Consider the following 27,739-nt stretch of genomic DNA (forward strand, 5'->3'; position numbering starts at 1 on the left):
AATCTGTAACCCCATCACCTATCATATCTACTGCCGTGATGTAATTAAACAATACTACCTGACCACAGGAAGCCTCGCAATGTTACCAAGAGCCTTACCAACCACTGGACTCACTACTAAGCCCCGCCACTGAAGACCTTCCAAGGCAAATGCATACCACCATGCCACACTGCAACCCTCTTGTATACCGCCCTTTATTTATTTATTTTTTTTTATACTGTCTAATGAATGTAATACACCTCTTAAATCTCTTCAAAATTCTATTTAATAAAATACTTCCATCACTCCAACTACCCATTATAAACAATAAGACACTTAAACCACCCTCATGACTGGTAGCAATGCGACTTAAAAACATCACCATCATGGCCAGCATCACCAACAATAGACCCAAGTAAGAAAAATGAACCAAAACAATATCCCAACAAACTAGAAAATACCCAATGCCACCAGGTCACACAATGTCCGTGGCACGCTATTACCATCCCGAATATAGTGAAGCAACCCAGCCCAGTTTATCCTGAAACTGCAGTAACTCAAAGCTAAATTTATTTATTTATTTTATTTAACATTTGTTGACCGGGAAAGTCCGACTAGGTTCCACAGATCCTGTTTTCAGCGGAGGCCCGGGGAGAAATGCTCCAGAAGCATGTCTTTAGAATGCTTCCTTCCATCAAACCCCCCCCATCTAGTTCATAAGCCTAACTGATGCAATGCAACCTGCTAATCCCCTACACCTGATGTCTACAATAATATCTGACCCATTCCAAAGAAGATCACCGTCACCCATCAAACAAAGTAAAATTCCACACTGATACGCCCCATACAAGATCAAACAAAAACAAGACATTACCTTGTGACTGCAGGAAAAAAACACAACAAACCAACAACTCCGTATTCACTGCACTGCTGAAAACCCATAATCTCCTGTCGTACCACTCTGTCAGTCAAAGCCCTCCTCAGGTTCTTTTCTCACCTGTCAAGACCACATTTCTTCAGTCCACCAAGTAATACCAACTCTGCATGTCCCAATCTGCACTCAGAGCGATCTGTAAAAGAAAAAAACTGTAAATACTCCACACACGCATAAACCAAATTCTTAAAGGCCATTATACACCACCGAGGGCATATCTCATTTATCAACTGCATCATATGCTGACACAACCAGATGCAAAACACCCTTATAAATTAAATGCACTACCACGATCCCATAAAATTACCTCCCAACTCCCATAATAACAGTACATCAGATACTCCTGTGAAATAAAGCAAGGTCTTATTTTATAGCTAACATTATCACTTGTCTACCAACACAGGAGGTCTCAACAAAATCAATGACTAGACAAAGAAAAATTAAAACCGGCCACAATCTTGCTATACCGCCACTTACAAAAAAAAAAAAAAAAAAAAAACAGGGATACAAACTCCCCTTACCTGCATGGCCTTAGGACAAAGACAACATTCACCCTTGCCCATTTTAACAACAAGCAACATGGACTGCAGTCTGGATTGTGAAAACTCATTTACCTGAATATGGCTAGGTTATAAAAAACTTTAGAACCATTAGTCTGGAAACCACCCCCAAGTGCAGAATAACAAAGTTATCCTCATACTGTTTACCACACCTCAAGCCCACATCCCCCGTAGCATACCCTATCCTACAAATTAAATTGCACAATAACCATAACTAAAACATTGATAAATAACCAGCTAAATACCCTAAACCATTAACCTATTAACTTCCTCTGCTTATGATGGCTGTTCGTCCATCCCTCCTGCAAGAACTCCCAGACCCCTCGTAAACCACAACACCTACATACCTAGAGTACTCCATCAAACCCTTCCTGATCTTAAGTCATGCATACCGAAGCAACTCCTATCAGCTCAGAGTACAAGTCACAAACTAATGAGTAACTAAATTATGCATAAAGTGTCCATCCATGTCCATCTTGAAATACATCACTAGGTGCTGCATGTAAAACACATTGAACTTGATATCCCCAAGCCACCACATATCTGAGCTAGACTCCAAATACTCAGCATCACTGTTGTTCCTCTAACCCATCATCTAAACAACCCCCAAAATTAAGCCTCCCAAACCCAACACCTCCTATAAAATGTGTAAAGAAAATGAAATTCCCCATGACCAGTCCTATCCACCTGCCCCAAGAGCCATTCCAGTGAACTGCCCAGGAGCAACCCAATGGTAAATTACACCAACGTTTTAACCCCTTTTGATACCAATGCAAATCCCATGAACAATCCAATACATCTACCAAGAGCTCAGCCTCCTTAATCCACCACTTACCCTTAAATTCCCCTTTAAAACTTCCCTATTAATGAGACACCTCTGTGTCCAACAGCAACACTAATTTGGCCCAAACACTCACTTACCTCCAATGCTCCCACAAACTCTACTTATCCTTAACTTACACCTGAAACCTACAAACTGAATAACCTACCCCTTCCTACACCACTGTAGCTTCACAAACACTACCTTCCTTGTAAGAACAAAATAGTCCTACTTTTTGGCCCCAACACTCCTTGATTCAAATAAATAAAATCGGAGTCACACCCACAATGCAAACTGAACCAGAATGAGTAAGTAAAATTAAAATGGTACCTGTGACCTCATTCCCTGCAAATGAAAACCTCTTTGCAACAACCTCCATCACCTAAGATGAGTGATTGCCTTACATAGCACTCCGAGATCTAAAACACCCAACATGACACCACCTTCTGAAAAGAAAGAAAAAATGTAAATCATCTGAACTACAACACACTTGAAGAACACCTGCCTCCCTCCCCAGTACCCTCAGTATAAAGATCTAGGCACAAGCAAGGTGTAATCACTCCCCCTACTCTCCAACCTCCAACAATGAAACAATAAAATGCACCCATGGAAACATTTCATTTATTTTTTTACCCATCTTTTCCAAAATAGGGACAGAAATTAAACACTGCTCCTATAAGATTAAAAAGTTGCCAGAGTTACGGGATCTGTATCAATATACATGTCTGCAGGATTTGATGTCTGAACATACTCGTATGCCATTATTTAGTGACTGGACACATCAACTCATGCCTGTGGTTTGAGCGGACACCAACCTATGAGGAATAGCCCAAAATATGAGGCAAAATCTGAACAGTCGAGAGGTATGACCACCACACCGCTTCTTTCAACTTAACCTGATGAAATCATTTGCACTGGCATGAATTACCTGAAAGAGCCATAGTTTGCAGCTCCCCTGTCTGCCATTATATTCCTATATATATAATCTGTGACATGCCCCATTGGTTCCATTAACTGTCCTACACTGAAGTGACACTACCCCTTACACTGTGCTTATGCATAAAAAAACAAACAAACAAAAAAAACACCACACATTAATGTGGTGGAGCCCTTAATTAGTCTAGATTGTTCACACACATTAATGTGGTGGAGCCCTTAATTAGTCTAGATTGTTCACACCCATGTCTAAACAAAGGGGCCATAATGTCCCCAAGCACATCTGCACATGAAAACTAACTCCCTACAAATGAACAAGTATTCCAGCCACACGCTGAATATATAGGTCGAGCTGGATTACTTCACTGAATGTTCTGGTGCTGAGTGACTCCGACCCTTCACTGCACATGCATTTAATCCCTTCCCCCACAACTGGGAGCTTATTAGATCAGCAACACAGTGTTAATAAGGGCAGTATGTTATGCTCAAAGGTTAACCTTGCACGAGCCACAAAAAACCCTAACACCATAGACATTAAACCTGAGAAACCCCCACTGAGCCCCAAAGGTCAACTCTGTGCATTTGACTATTTGAATGTTGCTAGAGTAACAGGGTCTGTTTTAACATACTTCCTCCAAAGGATTGGAAGTCTGAAACCCAAATGCATGTCACAAACTCTATGAGGAACAGACCAAAATATGAGCCAAAATCTGTGCATTCTGCAAAAATTCTAGACAGTTGAGAGGTATGACACTGTCTATACTATATGAATGCAACTGACTACCATGTTGACCTTCTTATACAAATACGAGGTTTTGCATTAGCATGAATTTTCTGAAGGGTATGAAGTCTGAAACTGAAATGTCCATCATTATCTGGACTTCAGTCCTCAACGATTTGCCAGTGGTTTGCGAGAAACCACCATTTTGAGACAGAGACCAAAAGTATGAGGCAGAATTCTGGACATTCTGCTAACTCTGTACAGTTGGGAGGTCTATATCTGTATCATACCCAAAGCTGCCCATGAGCCATGCCTCTCACTTCGGAGAGCAAAAAATCTGTACAAAGCCACGAACAATATAGGAATCAAACAAACAGCTGAATTTGGTCTGACAAACTCAGAAAACACCACTCTACCTCAGATGATGCCCCTGCATTACAAATGCATATCATGAGCCAAAAGGCAGGTTTTACACTAATGTGAACTCCAAAGGGAAAGCTGGAACTCAAATGTGTGACGTAACCTTATTCCCCGCTGTGACCACCAATGATTTTGCAATGCTCTGCCAATGGCTGTATCTTTTATTAGCAATCTCCCCTTAAAAAACAAAACAAAAAAATGGCAGGGAAATAGAACAGCTGAGATGAATGCCCTCTATGGATTTGCACAGCCACATGTACAGCCATACTTCTGTGCATTTTAGAACAACACAGCACACATGAAAAAGCAACCACACTTTACCTCTCTCTGAGTCTGCTAAAAGCCACAATGCAGTTTCCTCAGCAGGAATCCCCTGACAAAGAACAAAATGCCTCCTAAACACCATTTACATCTTTTTAATTGAGTGGGCAGAAAATGCAGGGACAGATGATATTGTAGACTAATCCAGTGTAACTGCAGTGACATGTACCCGCCCAACAGGTGAGTAAGCAGCTCAAACAGTCTGGGTTCTGTTATCCTAGAGGTTGCAGAGCCAGAACCGAAAGACTGTTTTACCTCAGTTCAGCCTATAAAGTGGAAGGGGACCAGTGCCATGCCTAACTTGTCTCAGCCAGGTTAAGTAGGGCTGAGAACAGTCACAGATACTTTAATCTGGCAAGTAAACATTGCAGCCTCAACAAATAGTAGAACATAAAAAAAAACAACTTACCTTAACACTGCTAGCAGGGGGGCTTCACCCCTCTGCACCCTCCACACCCCCCGGAACTTAAATATACCAACTTCATGATCGCACAATAGTGCAAAAGTGGAAATCTTTCCATTCTGCACTGTAGGGAGATGCCGATTCCCCATGGTCGACATTTCAAATGTCGATCGTATGGTTTTGGTCATATTTATGTCGACATTGTGAAATGCCGAACCATTCGAAGAGGACCCATATATATATATATATATATATATATATATATATATATATATATATATATATATGGATTTACTTCGGTAGATTGAACTTTTACAAGTTCAAACCACATATGGCCGAGACCATATTTTCAAACTCGTAAAAGTTTGAACGCTGAAATAAAAGCACATAAAACAAAAAAAACACAAAACTAAACGTCTATAGCCCCCCTGCACCCCCCACACCCTGTTACTTAAATATACCAACCCCGAGATCACACTACATTGTGGAAATGGGAAATCTTTCCTTTCTGCTCTGTACAGAGATCTCCATTCAGTCCGAATTAACTTTTACAAGTTCAGATATATGGTCTCGACCATATGTGGTTCGAACTTGTAGACGTCCGATTGAATGAAGGGGACCCATATATATATATATATATATATATATATATATATATATATATATATATATATATATATATATATATAAATACCTACAGGTCATCTTGGACATAACCTTTGTCTTAGCAAGCTCACACAAAAATTGTGACTCCTAACTCAACTACACTTGACAAAACCCTGAAAGCCCCTCCCTACCTTTAACTCATTTCCTCCTAACATCCCTCTATCCCATTTAACCCTATCCTTCCATTATTCTCTTAGTTCCTGCTAGTCTATGTATCTAGCCCCACTTGAGGATGTCCCAGGACAAAATGGTCTGTTCCAAACCTCATTTATCTCAAAATGAGCCCCAGTGTATAAGACAGTACAATGAAAAGAAGACATATCGGCTATACTAACTACATCAATGAGTTATCTGTAAAGACACATAAATTAGAAAGCAAAATGGACTATTTTAAAGGGGAATGTAAAAACAATTGAAATGCTGAATCTCATAAACAACAATTACTACAAATCTCGGGTATAGAAGAGGCAGTGTTTGATTGTGAAGGAAGATTACATAAAAATGAGAACACTGAATTTCTTCTGAAAACAAAATAGCTTATTCTGAGATAAAATAGAAGACTTACAGCACATCTAGAAGGAATAGCATCATAATTTACGGGATTCCTGAAGAAGAAGAGGGAGACAGTATGATTCAATTCGATAATACCTGGCTGCCTAAAACTTTGAACCTGCCTGAAGCTTTTACCTTTGACATCAAAAGGGCACATACACCATTTTCCAACTCATCTTTTAAAAACCACCTTCACCAAGGTCAGTGATCGTAAGATTGTTCGCAAGTCAAGATAAGGAATTAGTCTTAAAAGATTGTATGGACCACCAATTATCCTGTTAAAATTAAAGAAAATACTTTAAGATTTGACAATGACTATTCAACATTAGTGATGTAAAAGAGAAAAGCATGTGTGACACTTCTAAAAGTTTAAATAGAAAATTATATTAAAGGACAAATCTTGTTTCCAGCAAAAAATAATAATTAATCTTCCAGGAAGAAAGATACATCTTGGAAGATGCAGTGGACTTTTTTCTAGGATTTTATTTTTCTGTATAAATAAAAGAATTAGACTGGAATCCATCAACTTCTTTGAAGAGAAATGCAACAAGAGATGGTTAATAAAAAAACAAAACAGTAAGAAACTGAATGACAAATGAAAATTCACAAATTTCATGGTTATGTATTCTTATTAATTTAAAGAAGTTCTTGAATACTTATGAGCAGGTGCTGACCAGTCACGAGTGGAATTCAACAGGGATCAGTCCTGGGTCCTTTCATGTTTAGCATCTACTTCCTGTTTGGCATCTACTTCTCAGAAATCCAGGCCAACATGGAGGGACTCTGGCTGACCAACTTCGTGGATGACTGTAAGCTGAGAGCCATTATTAACTCCCCAAGTGATGTAGATACCCTACAGAAAGGCCTCACTGAGACCAATGACTGGTGTTGAAACCATGGCCTTAAACTTAATGCTAAAAAATGCGTCATCATCCCCTTTGGGAAAACTCAATTCACACTAATTACCACATTGATGGGAGCCCACTGAACACTGAAAGCATTATAAGAGATCTGGAAACACAGGTTGACAGCAACCTCTCCTTCGACTACCACATTGCACTGTGGTGAGAAAGTCCTTCTATGTGGCACAACTCATTACCAATGGTTTTGCATCCAAGAAGAAAGAGGTCATAATCTCTCTCTACTATTCCCTCATTAGGCCATTCATCGAGTATAATGCCCCATTTGGCATGTACCTCACTAGCCACATACAACAGCTGGAAAGGCCACACAAGTACCTCATGAAGAGGATTCTAGGCCTTGAAGACATGTCCTACATGGACAGACTCAAAAATCTTAAGCTATTCTCTGTGTTATATCATCTAGTAAGAGGCGATCTCTGCTTGACTTACAAAGCCAGGTCTGACCCAGCTCTGTTAGAAATGCTACATCTAAAGAAATCCCAATCCCACCGCACCACACACACTGGAGACCTCAACCTCATTATCACAATCAGCAGAACATGCTGGAAGGACAGGTTCATAACTCAGAGACTGCCCATGCTCTGGAGTAGACTTCCCATACATGTCAAGCCGAGCACCTCACTGGCCTTCTTCAAGACAAATCTTGATGAGTGGATGGGAAATAGAAAGCTCACCCTGAGATCACTGCAGTGGCTCTACTTGATAGAGGCACTGGGAATTAACGTTGAGCGCCACGATGCCAGGGCACTTCTATGGGCTAGGCCTGTAAAGGCTTCAGGGCCATTAGGCTATTACACACCTACGAACCTATGAATATTACTTTTTGCAAGGTAAATAATTTGTTTCTTTCTTTCCTTACGTCAAAAGTTTACTAGTTCCCTTTTTTAATGTTAGAGTTTGATTCTTTTAGCCATATATGAAATTATAGCCATTTATTTTCAATTAGAGTATAAAAGGTTAAACTATTCATTTTATTAAAAGTTAATCATTATTATGATGAAACGTATGTCAGCTGGCACATTTTCTGATATGTTGGCATAGCTGTGTAAGGTACTATTAAATATAATACAAGATGCAACAAATGGCACTAAATAGGCACGTTAAGTTACATTCTGGGTTCTTAAAATGATCCAGTAGTGTGCAACTGATAGTATACTTAACATATAATAGTACCCAGGAAAGACATGATATGTTATAGCAAAGTATACAAAATATAACTTCATTTTAACAACTGTTTTACAAGTAAAACCTAGATCACATATAACTGTCATTCTTTTAATGCAAGTTTATATGGTTTGTCTCCTTTAAAAATGATAGTCTGCTTTATATTAAACATATCATAGAAAAAGTACTTGCTGAATCTTTAAATGTTATTTCTTTAAACACAGTAGCTTTTTAGTGGTTAACATACTTTGAATTTATTGTTTTACTGGTTTAGCTATGTTTGAGGACTTGATGTGTAATGTAGAGGTGGCTTGGATTCACATGTTCATCGTGTTTCACTGTTGCAGTCATTACACTTGGGTTATCCTCCTGGCAGGCTACCCGCAGTCGGCCTGAATTCCAAAGTCCTGGTCCAGCGTCGGTTGCTGTCGCCTCTTCCCTGACGTCAGTGCCCCAGAGGTATAAAAGATGCAGCCGATGCCATTTTCTTCAGTCTTTCTTGCTGTGCGGTGCCCAAAGCAAAAGCAGTTTGCAAGTGCCGGTTGGCTGACTCCTGAGATTTTCGAAATTGAATTTCAGATCCAAAGTCTTCAGTAAAGCTAAGTACCCCATTGGAGAAACTTTTTCTTGCTCCAGTCCGATGTCAGTAAAAGTTAACAATTGTATTTCCTGTGGGAAGCAAATACCTCATAAGGATTTTCATTCTTACTGTCAATACTTACTGGAAGTCAATAAAATTCACTTGTGAACGTGGTTTCCTGAATAATCTGTGCGAGCAAGCTGCTAACAACAGCAGACAAATACTGAGTTTTGTCAAGAACACGGGGAACGAATCCATGGGTAGGTGGACCGTACATGAACCTGAGGAGATACAGTATATTAGTTTGATCTGGCAGGGGAGGCAATAATAGCTGTCCAAGCATCAAGGTTTGCAAGCCCACTTGTTATCCTATATAGGAGGAACGGAGGGGTCCAAATAGAGAGCTGAAACGTCAGCAAGCAAAGGAAAATAGTAGTGCTGAACTAAATTCATCCTCAAGTCTTGTCTCCCACCAGGACACAAGTGCTCCTCAGCAATTATATTCTGCTTGCCGAGCACACTCAAGCAAATCTGCAGTCTGTGGCTACCACTCCACCCATACAGTATAAGAAGGAATCAGTACTGCAAACTAAACAAGGATATACATTTTGAGCCTCAAGAGCAGGGTCAGTCCACCCAGGCATTCTACTTGTATGTTTTATGAGAGTGAAGCTATTACATTAGCAGTATTTCTTAGTAGTTCTCAACTTGCTAATAAAACTGACTGTTGTAGACTTGTGTCCTCCCCCCCACTAGTACAGTAATCCTAACTGTCCAATATACAGTATACATTTAATTCACATCCCTGTGACTAAATTAACCATCAAGCAGCCCTCTCAGTGCTTTCTGCCTTAGTTTGTATCACTTGGAGGCCCACCTGCTTATTTGCATCTCTATACATTCCCCTTCTTTGCTAATGTATCTCCTTACTCTAATCTGTGCACAAACTGGTTACTAATCAGCAAGTCAATGTGAAGACACACTCCCAACCTTAATAAACATTGCTGTCTCTACCCTCCTTCACTTTACAGGTAGTTTGAATTATTACTTACCCCCTCTGAGGCCTTCACTGATTTCCACTGATTGCCTCTCTGGTTTCTTTGCATTCCACCTGGTTTACACCCCTTGTGCTATCTCCCTCCCCCAATACAAAGTCTATATTAGAATCCTGCTGAGCATGCAGCCATCTTTTAATTTCTAGTCTTCCACCAGGACACAAGTGCTCCTCAGCAATTACATTCTGCTTGCCGGTAATCCATTAGATCTCAGGAATTTGTTTTAAAAGTGTTCATATTTGTAAAGTAATACTTACTTTTTCTTCTGTCTTGGTTGGCTCTGCCCCACTCCGTTCGCCCTCACTAATGCTCGGGCTCTCTCCACTCCCCTGCCCTGCCCCCTATCCCCTCCCACCCCCACTACCTCTACATTTATAGTAATCACAGCCACACCCACAGCTCACCCTCGCATCACCTCCACCAATCACAGCTCACATTATACCACACCAACCTGCTCCACACAAAATACTCCCAATCACTCTCATTCCCACTAGGCATTTTTTACATCACCCACACTACTTCCCCATCCACATATAGTGCAACCCTATAATTCCTATTCAGACCCCCCACCTAGAAACAACTTAAACTTTATAACCATGACTATCACTTCGTAAAGGGGGTGGAACTGCCTTACTGTACAAGTCAAACTTAACTGTCCGTCAATTACCAAACTCCTACCCCTCCCCCAATAATTGGGACATACTTATCTCACAACTTCAACTTCATCCTAAAAAGGTCATCACCACAATTGTGATCTATATTCCACCTGGTAATACACCTGCTAGCCTTGAAGACTTCTTATCCTGGTGTTCTTCCACATAATCACAAGAAACCCTTATTCTGGGGGACTTCAACCTCGATTGGTTCACCTGTATATCAGAACCACCAAGTAATCTAATAAATCTTAATGGCTACCAGCAGCTAGTCCAAATTCCAACTAGATGTGATAAAAAATCTAAAAGGGAATCCATCCTTGACTGGGTCCTAACTAACAACCCCACATCGTACCCTCACACAGGCAGTCTCCCAGACAACTTAAGTGACCACAACATAATATACTTTATACGCAGTAGAACAAGCATATGCAAAACCACTAACTATATATCCACTAGAAACACAAAAAAATTCTCTCCTGAGGTCCTCAACACTTTACTCTGTAACTGTGACTGGACCCCCCTAAAAACCCTCCCACTTGACCAGGCTATAGCATATTTCAACAAAACATTTCTACAACACCTAGACACTTTCGCTCCATTGTGCAAAATCAAGGTTAGAACCTCTACAAACCCCTGGCCCAGTAAAGAAACCAAACAAATCCTCAAGTCCAGAGACACTGCCTGGCTTTACTATAAAAAAAACAAAGAAACACAAAGCCTAACTAAGTACCAAGAACTGCGCAACCATGCAAAAAAATGCATTAGGCTGGACAAAAAATCCTACTATACAACATTACAAACTAAATACCAACACAACCCACAAAAATTTTGGAAAAATGTAAACCAGCTACTAAAATCCACCCAAAAGGCTACCCCAAACCAACCATCCCTGACACTAAAGTTCCCATCGAAACACAATTCAACTCCCACTTTGTGAACTCAATTCTATCCTTAGTATCACAGGACAGTTCCTTCCTCACTATCCCCCAACACAAATAACACTAATACAAGCTTTACCCTCAAAACAGTTTCCACCACTTCAATCAAAAGCATGCTCTCCAAACTAAAAACCTCATCAACAGCAGCCGACCTACTCCCCAGCTATTTCTTGAAACTCACAGCAGATGCTATTGCTATCCCAGTCTCCACTCTCATAAACAGATCAATTGTTGAAAACTATGTGCCCAAACTCTGGAAAATATCCTATGTTACACCCATACATAAAGGCGGGACCTCCACTGAACTTAATAACTACAGACCCATTGCTTTACTCTCCCCTCTGGCCAAAATCCTAGAAAAATGCATCCATACCCAGATGCTAAACTATCTGCTAGACAGCAACATCCTGTCACCTACTCAGCATGGTTTTAGACCTGCCCATAGTACCACTACAGCCCTCCTCTGCTTCACAGACACAGTAAACCATCTCAAAAATGAAGGCCTACAAGTGTCAAATCTTTTTTTGGATATGTCCAAAGCATTTGACACAGTCTCACACCAAATCCTGCTAAACAAACTAAACCAATATCATCTATCAAATTCCACTCTTACCTGGTTCCAAAGCTACTTAACTGACAGGTACCAAGCTGTGATATGGGAACATTCTCTCTCTCCTCAGCTGCCCATAACTATAGGAGTCCCACAGGGTTCTATCTTAGGACCACTACTATTCACAGTCTTCACAAATGACCTCCATACCTCCACACAGCATGCATCTATAATTCAGTATCTAGATGACACTACCTTAATCTGTGCTGCACAAAACATTCCCACCCTCCTACAAACAACTCAACTAGCATTCTATGACATTGAAAACTACCTTAGCCAAAGCACAACTTGTCCTCAATCCAAAGAAAACTCAGCTTATGATTATAACCAGTTCTAACAAAAACACTAACAGTCAATTCACTATCTACTCCACTAATGCTACTTCAATTGCTCCAGTGGCACAGGCTAAGCTATTGGGAATAACCATAGACTCCCACCTAAAATTTGATAGTCATCTCAACTTAACTACTAAATAAGTACATGCCAAACTGGGGTCGCTCTACTGCATCAAACCATTTCTTACCAACAACACAAGATCAGCCATTGCTCGCTCCCAACTTCTATCCACCCTACTCTATGCATCTCCCATTGTGACTAATCTCAAAAAAACTGAACTAAGCAAAATGGAAGCCTGCTATAACAGAAATGCCCGCTTTGCTGCAAATTGCTCATGTAGAACTCATCACTGTACTGCTTTGAGACAGCTCCACTGGCTTGAACTGCCCAACCTCCTAACCTACAATCAGCTCTGCCTCTGTCATTCTATCTATTACCTCCCCAATAAGTGTCCTGCCCTCAAAAACCTAGTACAACATCACTCAGCCAAAAGGCCTCTTAGATCATCAAGCAGACTACTACTAGACGTCACCAACACTACAATAGCTTTGGAGATGCACTATATAGTAGTTCAGTGGCTAAAAAATGGAACTCTGTCCCTACAAGCATTCAAAACACATCATCCAAAGCCTCCTTTAAAGACCTCATCAGGCAACATCTCAAGGAAAGTTGGCAGTGCCATGATTGCTCCCCAGGCTAGTGAAAGCGGATAACACATACATACAAAATTTAGAGCACTTGATAATAGTTTTCAATCTTACTCACAAGCACCGGCTAATCTACAATGTATGTACTGTACCTGTGTACTATGTATGTATTCTACCTATGTTCCAAATTTCAGCTGTACACCACAAATCTATTAATTACCTTTATTTTTAAAATTAATATTTTTTTGTTTGTTCTCTCCACTGTGACTGTTTATGTGCCGCATACCACTGTAAAAACATGTCTCCTGTAATTTGTGTGTATACTGATCATTTCTAAATAACTAAATGTGTCTGTAATTTTTCTTTGTGAAACTTTTCTCCCCAGGCCTCTGCTGAAAAAGGGCCTTTTCGGCTCAGTCAGACACCCCCGGTTAACAAATGTAAAATAAATAAATAAATAAAATACTGTATTTCTTGCCTAGGCCCTGCCCATGACATTGCTAGTTGTCGGTTTTGCGCTAGATTCAACCAAAGCACTATTAAGCGTCGGTTCGATTTTGCTTTACATTACTTTGGCCGAAGGTTTAACTATATAATGCCATCAGAACAACCAATGACCGGAGTTCATAAAAAGTGCAAGGACAAAGAAAAGTACAGGCATCTGAGGTCCAAAACAGACGACGAAGCCTCTTCTAGGCCAGTCGCCGGTGCTCAGTGAGGCGCTTTCGCAGTCCCTGACACCCGCTACCTCAGAGCCACAGGCCGCCTCCGACTCCCACGTGGAGACAACTAGGCCCCCTGGAAACTCAAGGTATTGGGACTACGGAAACTATTCCCTCAGATGGGTCCGGAGCCGCTGAGCAGGCATCGGCTTCTGAGCGTGTTTTCAGACCTTCACAGCTTATTATCAAGACCACTTCAGCAGCCAAGGCAAAGTCCAAAACACCTTTAAAGACAATGAAACAAGTACAGCATTCACCTGGACAGTCATCCATGCCAAAGAAGCAGATGCTTAAAATGGCCGAGGACCTAATTACTCTGATCAGGGGTTCCCATCCCCCTCCTGATAAAAGGCCTAGGCAAGATACTGACTATGATTCCTCTGACCAGGTTTCTATTTCCTCTGATTCCTCTTCAGAACAGGGATATTCTCTTCCTCCCTATGAGGACTCTGACACTGAAGAATCTATCCCTTCAGCCTCTCCTCCTGAGGATTACTCTTTTGGGGAAACACTGCACACCACGAGGGAGCATTTCCATTGGGAGAGCCAGGATTATTCAGAATCCAAGAAAAGGCTCAGAGACTTTCTTTTACTGCCTCAGCACAGGCCCTTTGCTTTTCCCCCTGTATTAGATATTGTTGATGATGTATTTTCTGAATCCAGTTTGTCTCCTGATTCTTTACTCCTTGCACCAGTTAAGCCAGATAGGTACTACAGGGTCCCAGATTCTCATAAATTTCTTTATAAAATCCCTGCTGCTGACCCAGAAACAATTTCTCAGGGTCCCAAAGGGGTCAAGACTTCCACTGCCAAAAACCATGTTCCCTCTGACAGGGATTCTAGAGCACTGGACAGATGGGGGAAAAAAGTTTACACCTCTGCTACTTTAGCTGTAAGGGCTTTAAACTGCCAGTTTCACATGCTTAAATATCAACAATACCTAATGTCTTTGCTCAAACAGAAAATGCTTACAAGCTCAGAATGTTCTGAAAATAAGGAATTGCAGGATTTATTGCATGCAACTGAGCAAGTGGGAAAGCATACTTTGCAGTGTGGTTTTGATTCATTAGAGGCTTCTTGCAGAGCCGCAGTTACAGGTTATGTCATTCGAAGGCATGGTTGGTTAAAAGAACAAGGTTTATCTGATCATGTTAAAGCAAAACTGTTGGATGCTCCATTACAGCATGATACTTTCTTTGGTGTTAAGGCAGAAGAGGTGTTAAAGAAAATGGAGGATAAAGCAAAATCAGTGCAGACAGTAAATGATTTCTTACAGGTTCAGCCCCCCAGATTTAGCAGGAACTGGCCTTCTAAAAATTGGTCCTTTCCAGTGTCAGACAGGCCACAAAGAGGCAGATACAGACGCCCAAGAGGCAGATCTCAGCCCCAAGGCTCATACAGACCTAAGCAATGGGGTGCTTCAGCTCCCAAAGGCGGAGAAGACAAATCACAACCTTATAGGAAACAGTCCCAATGACTTTCCTCTACCAATGCCAAGCACTTACCTTTTGACAGCACCCTTAGGGGGAAAACTAGCACTTTTCTCACAAAATTGGCACATGATCACCCAGGACAAATGGGTACTGAATATTGTTTCCCAGGGTTACAGGTTCCACTTTCACACCCTACCAAGCTCAAAAGGTATGCCAGACCTGCCACACAATCAATGGGCAGCAGCACAAACGCAAATTTCTGCACTCATGGACATGAGGGCTATCCAAAAAGTACCACAGCAAGAGCAGGGACAAGGATTTTACTCAAGACTTTTCCTGGTACCCAGAAAGGACAAAGCTTGGAGACCAATACTGGACCTGTCTACTTTAAATACCTTCCTGGACGTTCCAAAATTCAAAATGTTGACACTGCAGCAACTTCTACCCATGCTGGGCAAAAAGGCTTGGCTAGTTACCTTGGACCTCAAAGAGGCATACCTGCATGTCCCAATCAGACAGTCTTGCAGAAGATACCACAGATTCATAGCTGGCTCAATGCATTACCAATTCTCTGCACTGCCATTTGGCTTATCTACTGTGCCCAGGGTCTTCACAAAATGCCTGACACCAGTAACTGCATTTTGCAGACAAAAAGGAATTCAAATATATCCCTGCTTGGACGACTGCCTTATTCAAGCAGACAGCAAGGACATTCTACTACAGCATCTGGCATTTGTAAAAAGATTATTAATTTGCCTAGGGTACACAGTAAACAAAAAGAAATCAAAACTAGTGCCCTCTCAAGAGATAATATTCCTGGGTGCAAGCTTAAATACAACTGCCCAGATGGCTTATCTCATGCCAGACAAACAAAGGCAAATGATTCATTACTTTCAAATGATGGCAACAAAGACCCAGCTACCTGCAAGAAAAATTCTGCAGGCTTTGGGCTTCATGGCATCCTGCATCCTGCTAATTTCATATGCAAGACTGCATATGAGGAAGCTACAATGGTATCTAAAAAGTGTTTGGACTCAACATTGCCACAGCCTGGAAACAATAATTACTCTCATTCCCTGCCTGTAACAAGAGTTTCAATGGTGGGCACTGGCATGTCACCACAACAAGGGACAGCCTTTCACTTTACCCACAGCCAGGCAGACACTAACAACAGATGCATTGGATTATGCCTGGGTAGCACACATGGCAGGAAAATGTATACAGGGCAAGTGGCCCACAGACCAAATGCATCTTCATATCAATCAAAAAGAGATGCTAGCTGTCCAGAATGCCCGGACAGCCTTCAAAGATCTACTACATTCAGGACAGCTATTACTAAAGATGGACAATACTACAGTCATGTGGTACATAAACAAGCAAGGGGGCACACATTCCTACCCCCTCTGCAGGCAAGCCATGACTTTATGGAACACAGCACTGGCCTATCAAGTACATCTGCAGGCACAATTCCTGCCAGGAAAGAAAAATACTCTGGCAGACTAACTAAGCAGAAACCTCATGGACCCTCACTCCACAAGTCTTCAGCATGATAACAAAGAAATGGGGATGCCCAGACATAGATCCATTTGCCTCCCCTCAAAACTGTCAACTACAGAGATTCTGCACAAGGATTTATCACTCACAAGCATGGAAGGTGGATGCTCTATCATTCAGCTGGAAAAGCCTAACAGTTTATGCCTATTCTCCACTACCTCTACTCCCCAGGGTACTCCTAAAAGTCAGACAAGAGAAGCCAAAAATGATTTTGATTGCCCCAGACTGGCCACACCAGCACTGGTACCCAATCCTAAAGAGCTTGTCTCAAGGCCCAGCCTGGACTTTACCTCAAATTCCTCATCTGCTGACCCAACAAAACAATCAGATCCTGCACAGCCAACTCAGAACCTTAAATCTGGCTGCATGGCAAATAATATAGCCACTCAGAACACACCTCTCTAAAGCAGTTATGGATGTCATTTTGGAAGCCAGGAGGCCCAGCACCAGTAAATCTTATGCAGAAAAATGGAAGAGATTCTGTGCTTGGAACCAGGCACAAGGACTTGAACCGCTGGTTCCTAATATTCCTCAGATTTTACAATACCTAACTGAGATGCTGGACAAAGGCCTGTCCTTCTCATCAATTAAGATCCATGCCTCTGCCATTTCAGCTCATTACAATATGGAACCTCCTATTTTCTCTCATCCACTACTAAGACAGTACCTCAGAGGGGCAAAGACCCCCAAGGAGAGCACCAGTACCAACATGGGACCTCAACTTTTTCTTGGAAAAACTCACACTGCCTCCTTTTGAGCCAGCCAATACAGCTGAGATAAAATTCTTAACATGGAAAACTGCTCTGCTCCTAGCAATGACTTCAGCAAGAAGAGTCTCAGAGTTGCAGGCATTAATGGCAGTGGAACCTTTTATAATTTTTCATCCGGACAGGGTTTCTCTAAGGACAAACCCAACATTTATGCCAAAGGTAGTATCCAGTGTGGCTCTTAACCAAACCATTCACTTACCAACCTTTTTATCCAAATCCCCAGAATAAAAGGGAGAGACTTCTGCACTCTTTGGACATACACAGGCAGCTATGCTTCTACTTCAACAAAACAAAAGCTTTCAGAAAAACTGAGCAACTTTTTGTGGCATACGCAGCAGGATCACAAGGAAAGGCTATTTCAAAGCAGAATATTTCAAAATGGATAGGACACTGCATTCATTTCTGCTATGCACAGCATGGCAAATCAGTGCCTAAGAATATTAGGCCACATTCTACCAGGGCAGCAGCCACATCAGCAGCCTTTCTCAGAGGAGTACCTACCAAGGAAATTTTGGAGGCTGCATCTTGGAGTTCAGTGCACACTTTTACCAAGCACTATCACTTACCTCTTTACTCTAAATCCAGAGCAGGCTTTGCCACTGCAGTTCTGCAGGGCCTCATAGCCACTCCTAATCCTATTTAGACCCAGCCACCCAACCTCAGCTTTGGGATTCAACCCAAGTGTAATGACTGCAACAGTGAAACACGATGAACATAGTACAGTTGTGTACTTCACCATAAATGTAGATGTTCGAGTGTATTCACTGTTGCAGTCCAGGTTACCCTCCCACCATCCCCCTTTCATTGCTGGGACTTATCTGTACTTCTCTATTTTATACAACCTATGTGGTGTATTTGCTTGCAGAGGAAGGTAATATTTATGTTACTGCATGCTTTTTTATTTGCAAATTTTTAGCCTACCCTTTTGGGGGCACCTGACATCTGGGGCAAGAAAAACTGAAGAAAATGGCATCGGCTGCATCTTTTATACCCCTAGCACACTGATGTCAGTCAAGAGGCGACAGCAACCGACGCCGGACCAGGACTTTGGAATTCAGGCCAACTGCAGGTAGCTTGCCAGTAGGATAACCCAAGTATAATGACTGCAACAGTGATTCCACTCAAACATCTACATTTATGGTAGGTACACAACTGTACTTTGTGAATGTTTTTGTGTGAATTGTAGCTGATAAACTGTTCATTTGCAAGCCTTTGTCATGAGGACCAGCTTGAAGCAGTTTAATTAAAATCATGAGCACTTTTGTGATGCTGCAGGAGGTCTGAAAGTTATATGATCTGTCCAGGTTACTTCTTCCAAAAAATCATAATGTTTTGAATCATATGCCAAGATACAAGTTAGATAATAAGCAAAAGACAGTGAATTGCATTCTAAATCACCGTCAGTTATTAAATAGTGCTGAATGATTGCAGTATACCACAAGGATAGTTTAAATACAAGCCTATAGAAAGACACTTGTGATAAAAAAAATTAGGATTGTGTTTCTTTGTTAGTGTCTCTTTTTAATGATAACAAGTGAGAATATAAGTACTAAATAGTTGTATATTATAAATATGTTTCTGACCAACTTGTATGATGTGCATTTTAAGTAACTGTCAATTCTGTTAAGTACTAATTAGCTGTATTTTTATAAACATGTTTCAAGTTGTATGTTCTACATGTAAATTAATAGTTTAATTCTGCTTACTGGATTTTCTGATATCTTTGTATGTGGAGCTTTTCTCCTCGGGCCTCCATGGAAAACCGGTTCTGTGACCCAGTCGGACTTTCCAGTAAACAAATGTCAAACAAACAAGCAAACAAAACAATCTCTCATAACAATTTAATATGGAAAGTGAATCTTAAAAGGGAAGATTTTTCAGATGCTCGTTCAGATACTATAAACATAACATTTAAGGAAAAATATGAGTGACACTAACAGTAGTACTAGATGATCAAATATATAAGGGTAAATATAAATGTTCTATTACATGATATTCTACACTTGAATCATAGCTAAAATATAAAACCTAGGAATATTTTAATAGTGCAAGACATAGTATGCAAGCAGAAATAGAAATATCAGAGTAAACATGTGTTCAGTTAAAGAACATAAATATGTCTACAAGAGTGGGAAGTTGGCATAGTGGTTAAGGTGTTCACATTATAGGATAATTGACTGGGCTTAGAATGGCCCACAGGGGCAATTAGTCTGATACAAATGTATGAACTTGTGATCCTATGAAGAACTTTACACACAGTAAATAAATAGAAAAAAAATATATATATATATATATATATATAAGTATATATATATATATATATATATATATATATATATATATATATATATGCTATCATCTGACCTATAAATGAATAAATATGAAAATAACTGACTTCCTCTGTACAGTAGACTAGGGAGACAATGTGAGGTACAGGGAAAGATGACTGTATAGATGTTCAGTTTGTTCAGCTTATAATGAAGACTTTACACATCTGTTTAACTCTTCTTATTCATATTAACTCACCGACAGGCTTGTTTTAAAATGATGCATGCTAAAAATATGAGACACATTAATATGAATCAGAAGCATGAGTTGAGTGTTGTAGTCTAACAGAGAGATTGAGAGGTAGTTTGTTCATCTTTTTCACCAAAGTAGGCATACATTATTCCATGGTAGAAAGTTTTATATTTATATCATTAGGTAATATTTTATTTGTTTCAAAAGTCGTGTCCATAGCTGAAGATTTCATATGGTTATATATAAAGTATGTAAGTTCTGTAGATAAATAGAATTTCATTATACCTGTGATTTTTTTCTCTTATATAAATGCCTGATTTTAAATGCATATGTAGCATTAGTGGACTGAATAATCCAGTAAAGAGGGGATTCTGTTCAAATATTTGCAATTAAATAAAGCTCAAATATTATTTCTACAGGAAATACACGTACTTAATAAAGATGTAAATAAACTTTCAGTAAAGAAGTATTTGTTTTAGCAGGTTCTGGTTTTCAAGCTAAATGAAAAGGCACTGTCATTTTATGGAAAAACTCACCAGTTATGTTTAAAGTAAAAGATACTTATGCTGATAAAAATGGTATGTTAAGCATTGTTATAATTGAGTGGAACAGCAAACCATATACATTGAACTACTATTGGTTTCCAGGGGCTGGAACTAAAGATGCAAAAAATTACTTAGACACTGTAGCCTGTTATGGGAAAGGTGAAGTCATAATAGCTGGAGATTTTAAATGTATTTTATCAAAGATTCTACTGTAGATAGAAAGCTGAGAATCATATTCTCAGCCAAACATTTACGTTTTGTAAATCTAATAAATTTAATGGATATATGTCAACCAAGGAAGACACACTTACTTTAATTTACCCATTATTCATATAAATATGGGACACAAAGAAATGCTGATAAAATTAAAATATGAATGGTGAAGTATCTGACATTGTCATCTAGGATTCACTAAAGGCTTACTTAAATTGAAAAATTACAAGCAGGTATATTACTAAAACAAGAGAAGGGGTGAAAGAAATGAATATACTACAGGCCAACATAGACACACTAAAGTTAAATCTAAAACCAAATGAGAATATCAGTCAGTCCGAACTTTAACTTAAATACAAAATATGATGAAATTCTAAATCATAAAGTTTCAATAATTCTGGAAAAACAAACTTGAGGTATAGTCTGTAAACTCTTTAATCTTGCATAAACTTGGTCTTACATCAAGGAAAACAAATACATTAAATCATATCAAATAAATTCTAACACACACAAATAATAAAAAAGAAAGAAGAATAGCTATTAAAGGTATTCTTGTGGGCTTTAAAATATTTTATGAAAATATAAATAATAATGCAAATAACCAAGATAATGATGATATAGTTGAAAAATTCATAAGTATAAATATAAATAATAAAATACCAAGTGAACAAATAAAAGAAAAAATGAGAGACCATTCACACCAACAGAAATGAAAACTCCAATAAAAAGTTAAAAAAATAGGGTTCTGGGCTCAGATGGCCTTATATTGGAACTATATAAAATACTTCCAGATGATGCAGTTAAAATATTAGATAAGGGCTTTAGAGAAATAAAAATTACTGCTTAAGTCCTAGGAATATTCCCCTTATGTCACCTATTTTAAAACAAGATAAGGATCCCATAAAGTGCTCATCATACAGACCCATTTCACTTTTAAATGTTTGCTATAAGATGTTCATGTCCATTTTGTCTAACATAATAAATCTACTTATACCTAAACTAATCAACAAAGATCTAACTGGGTTTAGTTTAAATAGACAAGTACAGGATAGTATAATAAGAATATATACATCAATAGACTATGCAAATAAAAATAAAAAATAACTAACAGTCTTACTTTAGGCTTTTGACTCAGTTAATTGGTTGCACCTGCTTAAAATACTTAAAGTGTATAATCTGTCACCTGAGGTAATTGCATTTATTTCTAAATTATGCAATAACATGTGTGTTTATGTTAAAATTGGTTATTTTCTTTCTAATTCCTTTAAATTACAAATAAGGCACAAAACAAAACTGTCCATTATCGTCTTTACTTTTTGCATTAGCTATTGAACTCTTTGCTAATAGTATTGGATCCAATAAGAACATTAATGGTATCAAAATAAAATAAGATTTCAAACTAAAGATTCAGCTCTTTGCTAATGATATTTTACTTATAATAGGAAAAAAAAGAGACTTTAAAAATATTTAACTTCAATTGGAATAGAAATCAAATGAAATACCTTGGTATAACTATTATTTCTAATAGTAAAGAAATGATGCAAACGAACTTGCAACAGGTTGTTGAAAAAAATTTAAGTTTAGTCACAAATTGGAACAATTTTTTCTTTACCACAGAAGAACAATTAATGCTTATTACATTTTTAATTCTCCCTAAAAAATTGTCTTACAATCTTTAATATTCTCGCCACCAAAAAAATGAAGAGGCTTAATAATATTCTATTTAAAATTTTGGCATCCTAATAAACCAAGGGTTTACTTTGATTGGCACAGAAAAGGTTGGGATAATGATGGAATAGGATTCCCTGATATTCAATTGTTACAGTTAGATCATTGTGGATAAATTCATCTTATGATTCAAAATGTAAACAAATATATCAATAAATATTATTAGTAAATAATAAAAATATTACAACCAATCAAACAAACTGGTTATTAAATGTTTTTTGTATAAGTGGAGTTATACCCTTTTCTTAAATTCCTTATTTAAATATAATTTCCTCTTTCCAAAAGTTCACATATTCTAATCATTGTATTAAAAACTGAATATTTTCTATGTTTCCAATTGCATATATAAATGACTGCTTAGAAACTCATAACTTCAACCAAAATGCATCAATTCTTAAATGGTACTACTGTATATATTGTTGAAAATTTAAGGTCCAAATACAATCAAGTTTCTGAGAATCAGTTAATTTTTGCAAATATTTATATACTTTGTGAACACAAAGATTAATAAGATATTTAACCCACAGAAGAAATCATTCCTCATATTATTGGAATTCTTAATATCAAAAACAATGCAATGAAAAATAAATCATATTTGTTACAAATTTTAATTTTTAAGTTGGATTTCATGTATGTAGAGAATTCCTATAGAAACTACTTCTCAAAAATTAATAACAAAGACTTCTATGAAGAATACAAGAAAATATTAAAACCTACAAACAAAACTATATCTTCACTCTATTGGAAAATTCTCACTTGGAAATTTTTATACAGAGATTTTGTCACTCCTAACAAAATTACAATTTTATAATTATGTATAAATCAAATAGAATTAAATGCAGGAGATATGATTCGGAAATAATAGCTGATTGGGTGCATATGGTTTATGAATGTGAACTCATCTCCCTTTTATGGAAAGAAATTAATAACATCATTCAAGCTGTATATTCAGATAGATGTAATATTTCTAAATCTTTAATTTTTTTTAATATTCTGATTCCTGAGATAACACCAAAACCCCAAGTGCCTCTTCTTTGGTCTATTTTCCTATAGTCAGAAACGTAATTAGTAAAAATTGGAAAAGTAAAGTTACCCCCTCTGATTTTGAATTTATTAGTATGGCAAAAATTGTTTGCAGTAGTGAACTGAATACTATAAAGATGAGAACTTCCAATATTACAAAATCATATAAATCTTGGCTTAAAGCTTAAAGACTTGCTTAAAAAATATTAATTGTTGTTGATATGTATAACTTTAATGTACTGATCAGTTCTGACCTATGCAAATAGTTGTGTATAATTAATTTGTTTATTTATTGTTTTAAAACAAAATAAAGAGTAAAGTTATTTTTAGTTTTCCACTCCATACTAAAAACTATCAAGTGATCATTCTGTCATTACTGTAAGCATTGTATAACCCTTCCATAGCTTTCAGCTGTCCATCAGCAAAACATCAGAAGTGTAACCTACAAGCTATTTCTTCATCTTGGAGAATGAAGCAGTTGCCACCTTGGACACATGAACACTTCTGAAACACTGCTCAGTGGGTAAGGTACACTATATGACATGGCTGTTCCCATGCAGCTTAAACATTAAACTTGCAGTTAAGCAGATATATTTGTACAGATACACCTGCAGCTTTTGGCATTTTGTTAAGGAGTTAGTAAAGGGTTAATGCATCTTGTGGGTAAGTTTGAGCAGAAGAAATTATGTTATGGTTATCTAGGGGGAAGGGGATTACACTATAAATATGATAATATTATGATATTATAATATTATGAGTAGGAATGGGTCTGACTTTTTTGTTGTAGGTCTGAGTATACAAACATTGTTTTAACTGCCTACACCCAAGTGAGCAGAAGTGTGACTCAGGTACTTTTGTGACAGTGTGAGGAAGTATGATCTTTGTTTTGAGTAGTGGGTAGATATTGGTGTAGATTTATGTATGCTGTATTTTTTTGTCATTTAGTTGTAGTGTCAGTTTTAGGTTAACTGCTGCTGTGTTACTAGCATCAAGAGTCTCTAGGTTTGTGTGGTGTAGCATGCATGCTAGCAGTCACTTCTCTGTCTCTCTCTTTTTTTTTTCTGGTCATGGTTTTGGGGCTGTTACAATTATTATGCATGAGGAAAGGCTGGCACGTATGCTCCTTGCAGTTAGGCTATGGTGGAGCTGTGGTTTAATGTGGGTGTAGGGTTATGGGGGATATAGCAAATAACAATCACATTCCAGTGTTAGCTGGTAAACAGAGGACTATCGTATTGGTGAGTTGGGTGCAAGAGTGATTCCAAGCACACTAGTTTGAGCTATGTACAAAGCTTTTTTTTTTTTTTTTGCTGAAATATTCCAATATACTAAAAAGGGAAGAATTTCATATTTGTGTGGAGGTTAAGGCAGTCATTTATATGTGAAAAGCTGTTCTATGCAGGTGCTGCAAATCTGGGGGGTTTTGAGCAGTGGTTGGGTGAGGGCACATTTCTGTAGGTAGGCAGGAGCTACAGCAGTGTTTTATAATAAAATGGGAGAGAGAGTATAGTGAAAGTAAATTTGGTCAGGGGTGACCATTACAGAGAAGAGGCTTGGTTAATTCAAGTTGTCACATGTTGGCAGGTAGTGCATGATTGTGCTAGCAGGTGCACGCACCCTTACTAATTTTTATTGGGAGAAATCAGGACAAAGCTTAAAATAATTGAGTTTAAGGACAGATTTTACATTTTGATCTTTTATATCAGAAAAAGGACAAGATAGCATGCTTTTTGCAGAGGATAAGAAGTCTGAAATTAAGAGTATATCATATTTAGTGACTTCAGTACTTAGTGTTTGGTTAGAAATATTCTGCATTTATCAGTAACACGGTGTTTCAATGAAAATTGAGACTAGTTTATATATATAATATATATGCAAGAAATATATAAAAGAAAAAAGCAAGATATAAATTTTGGTGTGGCTTTCAGTTAGTGATACAAACATATCAGGACTATAAGCAGTAAGCTAAGTATAGGCCATCATTACTGTTGTACTGTTTTTCTGCTGCTTTTCAGTAGCAGCTTTGAATTAGCTTTGGTAGTGTTGTCAAGAGCAGGTCCAACATTAAGGTCAGAAGGGGCTACACACAGGCAGTCTAAAGATGTATGTGCTGCAAATTCTTTATTGTGGTAGCATGGTGAGGGTTTGTTAATGTATAACATTTGAGTTATACATTAGAGCACTCCTAGGAGCTTAAAAAGGGGTTGCATAAGGAGATAGTACTTCTATTTTTGTGCAGGGGAGGTTTAATGAAAGCATGCTGATCTGGGAGTTGGACATTGAGGAATAAGTATAACAAGTGCCAGGAAAGTGGTTTCTGTAGTTTAATAATACTGGTAGTTGATTTTTCATCCTGGTTTCTACCAGTATATGTTTTAAGGCTGGGTAAGATATTCTTGTTTAGTGCTACTATTTCAAAACGTCTGTCAGTAATTATAGTCTGGTGATTCTTTATATTACAGGAAGTGTGGTAAATTTGGAAGAGGTGTCCTTCATTGCTGGAGATTAAGCGGATGGAAATGCATACTTACAGACATGGAGGGGTGAAGCAATTATTTTGTTTTTTTTTGTTTTTTTGCCAGCATATCTTACTGTCATTTTGAGTAATGTGTTATGAGTAAAATTCTGTTTAGGATGGTGGATGTAACATTACTAAAAGGCCATTGGGCCAACATAATAGACCAGGCCAAAGCTTTGTTCAAAAGGAGGCAGCAGGTGATTATCCACAGCCAAGAGGTATCAAGTGACAACCACCACCACCTCCGGAGTTGGCGCAGGGTCATGGCAATAGGAAGAGGTAGGCTGATAGTTCAGTAGAGCCCCAGGAGTCATCCAGGAGAGGGGGTACCACAATAGGTCCCCACAAGCTGGCTGGATCTTCAGTATTCACCCAGATGGATTCAGGTAATCAGTGCATCACTGAAGATTTCTGTATAGAAAGGTCAGTTGTTGATCTGTATGTCAGGTTATTCAGGTTCCTACAGGAGTTGAGTGAGGGTGATAGGGTAATGCTGCAAGATTTGTTGGTAAAGGGGGAGGTCATAGCAGAAGCTGACAGCTTGGCAAGGGACGACTTAGTGCAAGCTCAAGATGCAAGAGTGAATGTAGGTCATCCACTGCTGAGCCAGTTAAGTGTGCATGCAGAACGACTGGGCTCAGATATCACACATAATCAGTATCTACCAAGTGACGTGATTGTGTGATTGCTGTGCCAACTTCATCATCAAAGGAGACTGGGCTGCTTTTGATACCACACATCCCTTTAGAAGTCAAGGAAAAGATCTGTAGTGGAGAATATGTGGATTTCTTTGAGTTAACTGATGCAGGTGGTGCTCAACACTTGCCTAAGGCTGAAGGACAAGGGGTTAAACATTTGGCAGCAGATTTAAAGAAGAAATTGTTAGGAAAATATAGCTTTAGAACTTGGGACAATTAGGTCCTTTACATTGTTCATTTTATGGTAGTGGTCTTGAAGAAGGATGCATCACAAGGATTACCATTGTTGGTGTATTTTATTATAATTAAGGAGGTACAGCAGTTGAGAGAGAACAATGCCTGGCTATGGTATGATCAGTGTTTTAGGAAATTAAAAGCAGCTAATAAAATGGTGATATGGGAGTCAAACATAAGTCAACATGACCTAATTGTTGTTTTGCATATTAATGTTCAAAAAATAGAAGTGCCCACAGTGCTATGACATGTTAGTGTGAGGATAGCTCAAGGTCAGTTGGATAGCGTTAGGCATGAAGCACCACGAGTCAGTAAGAATAGAAGGAAGAGGACTTTTCGAGGTTTTAGGGGCCAGTTGTCCTTTTGACGGCAACCATGAAGAGCAGCATACACAATCTCCCATTAATGTTACTGTGTTCTCTGCACTGCTTGCAGAGTATCCTAATTAGACAGTTGCAGAATAACAACTAGTAGGTTTATCTGCAGGTTTGGAATAAATTCTCGGGTTCTGGGGAGTCTTGAGATTCCCAAGAAGTTTAAATTTGATTATGCAAATGAGC

Source organism: Protopterus annectens, chromosome 6.part0 (genome assembly GCF_019279795.1).
Source record: "Protopterus annectens isolate FY-2018-M chromosome 6.part0, PAN1.0, whole genome shotgun sequence".
Lineage (NCBI taxonomy): Eukaryota > Metazoa > Chordata > Ceratodontiformes > Protopteridae > Protopterus > Protopterus annectens.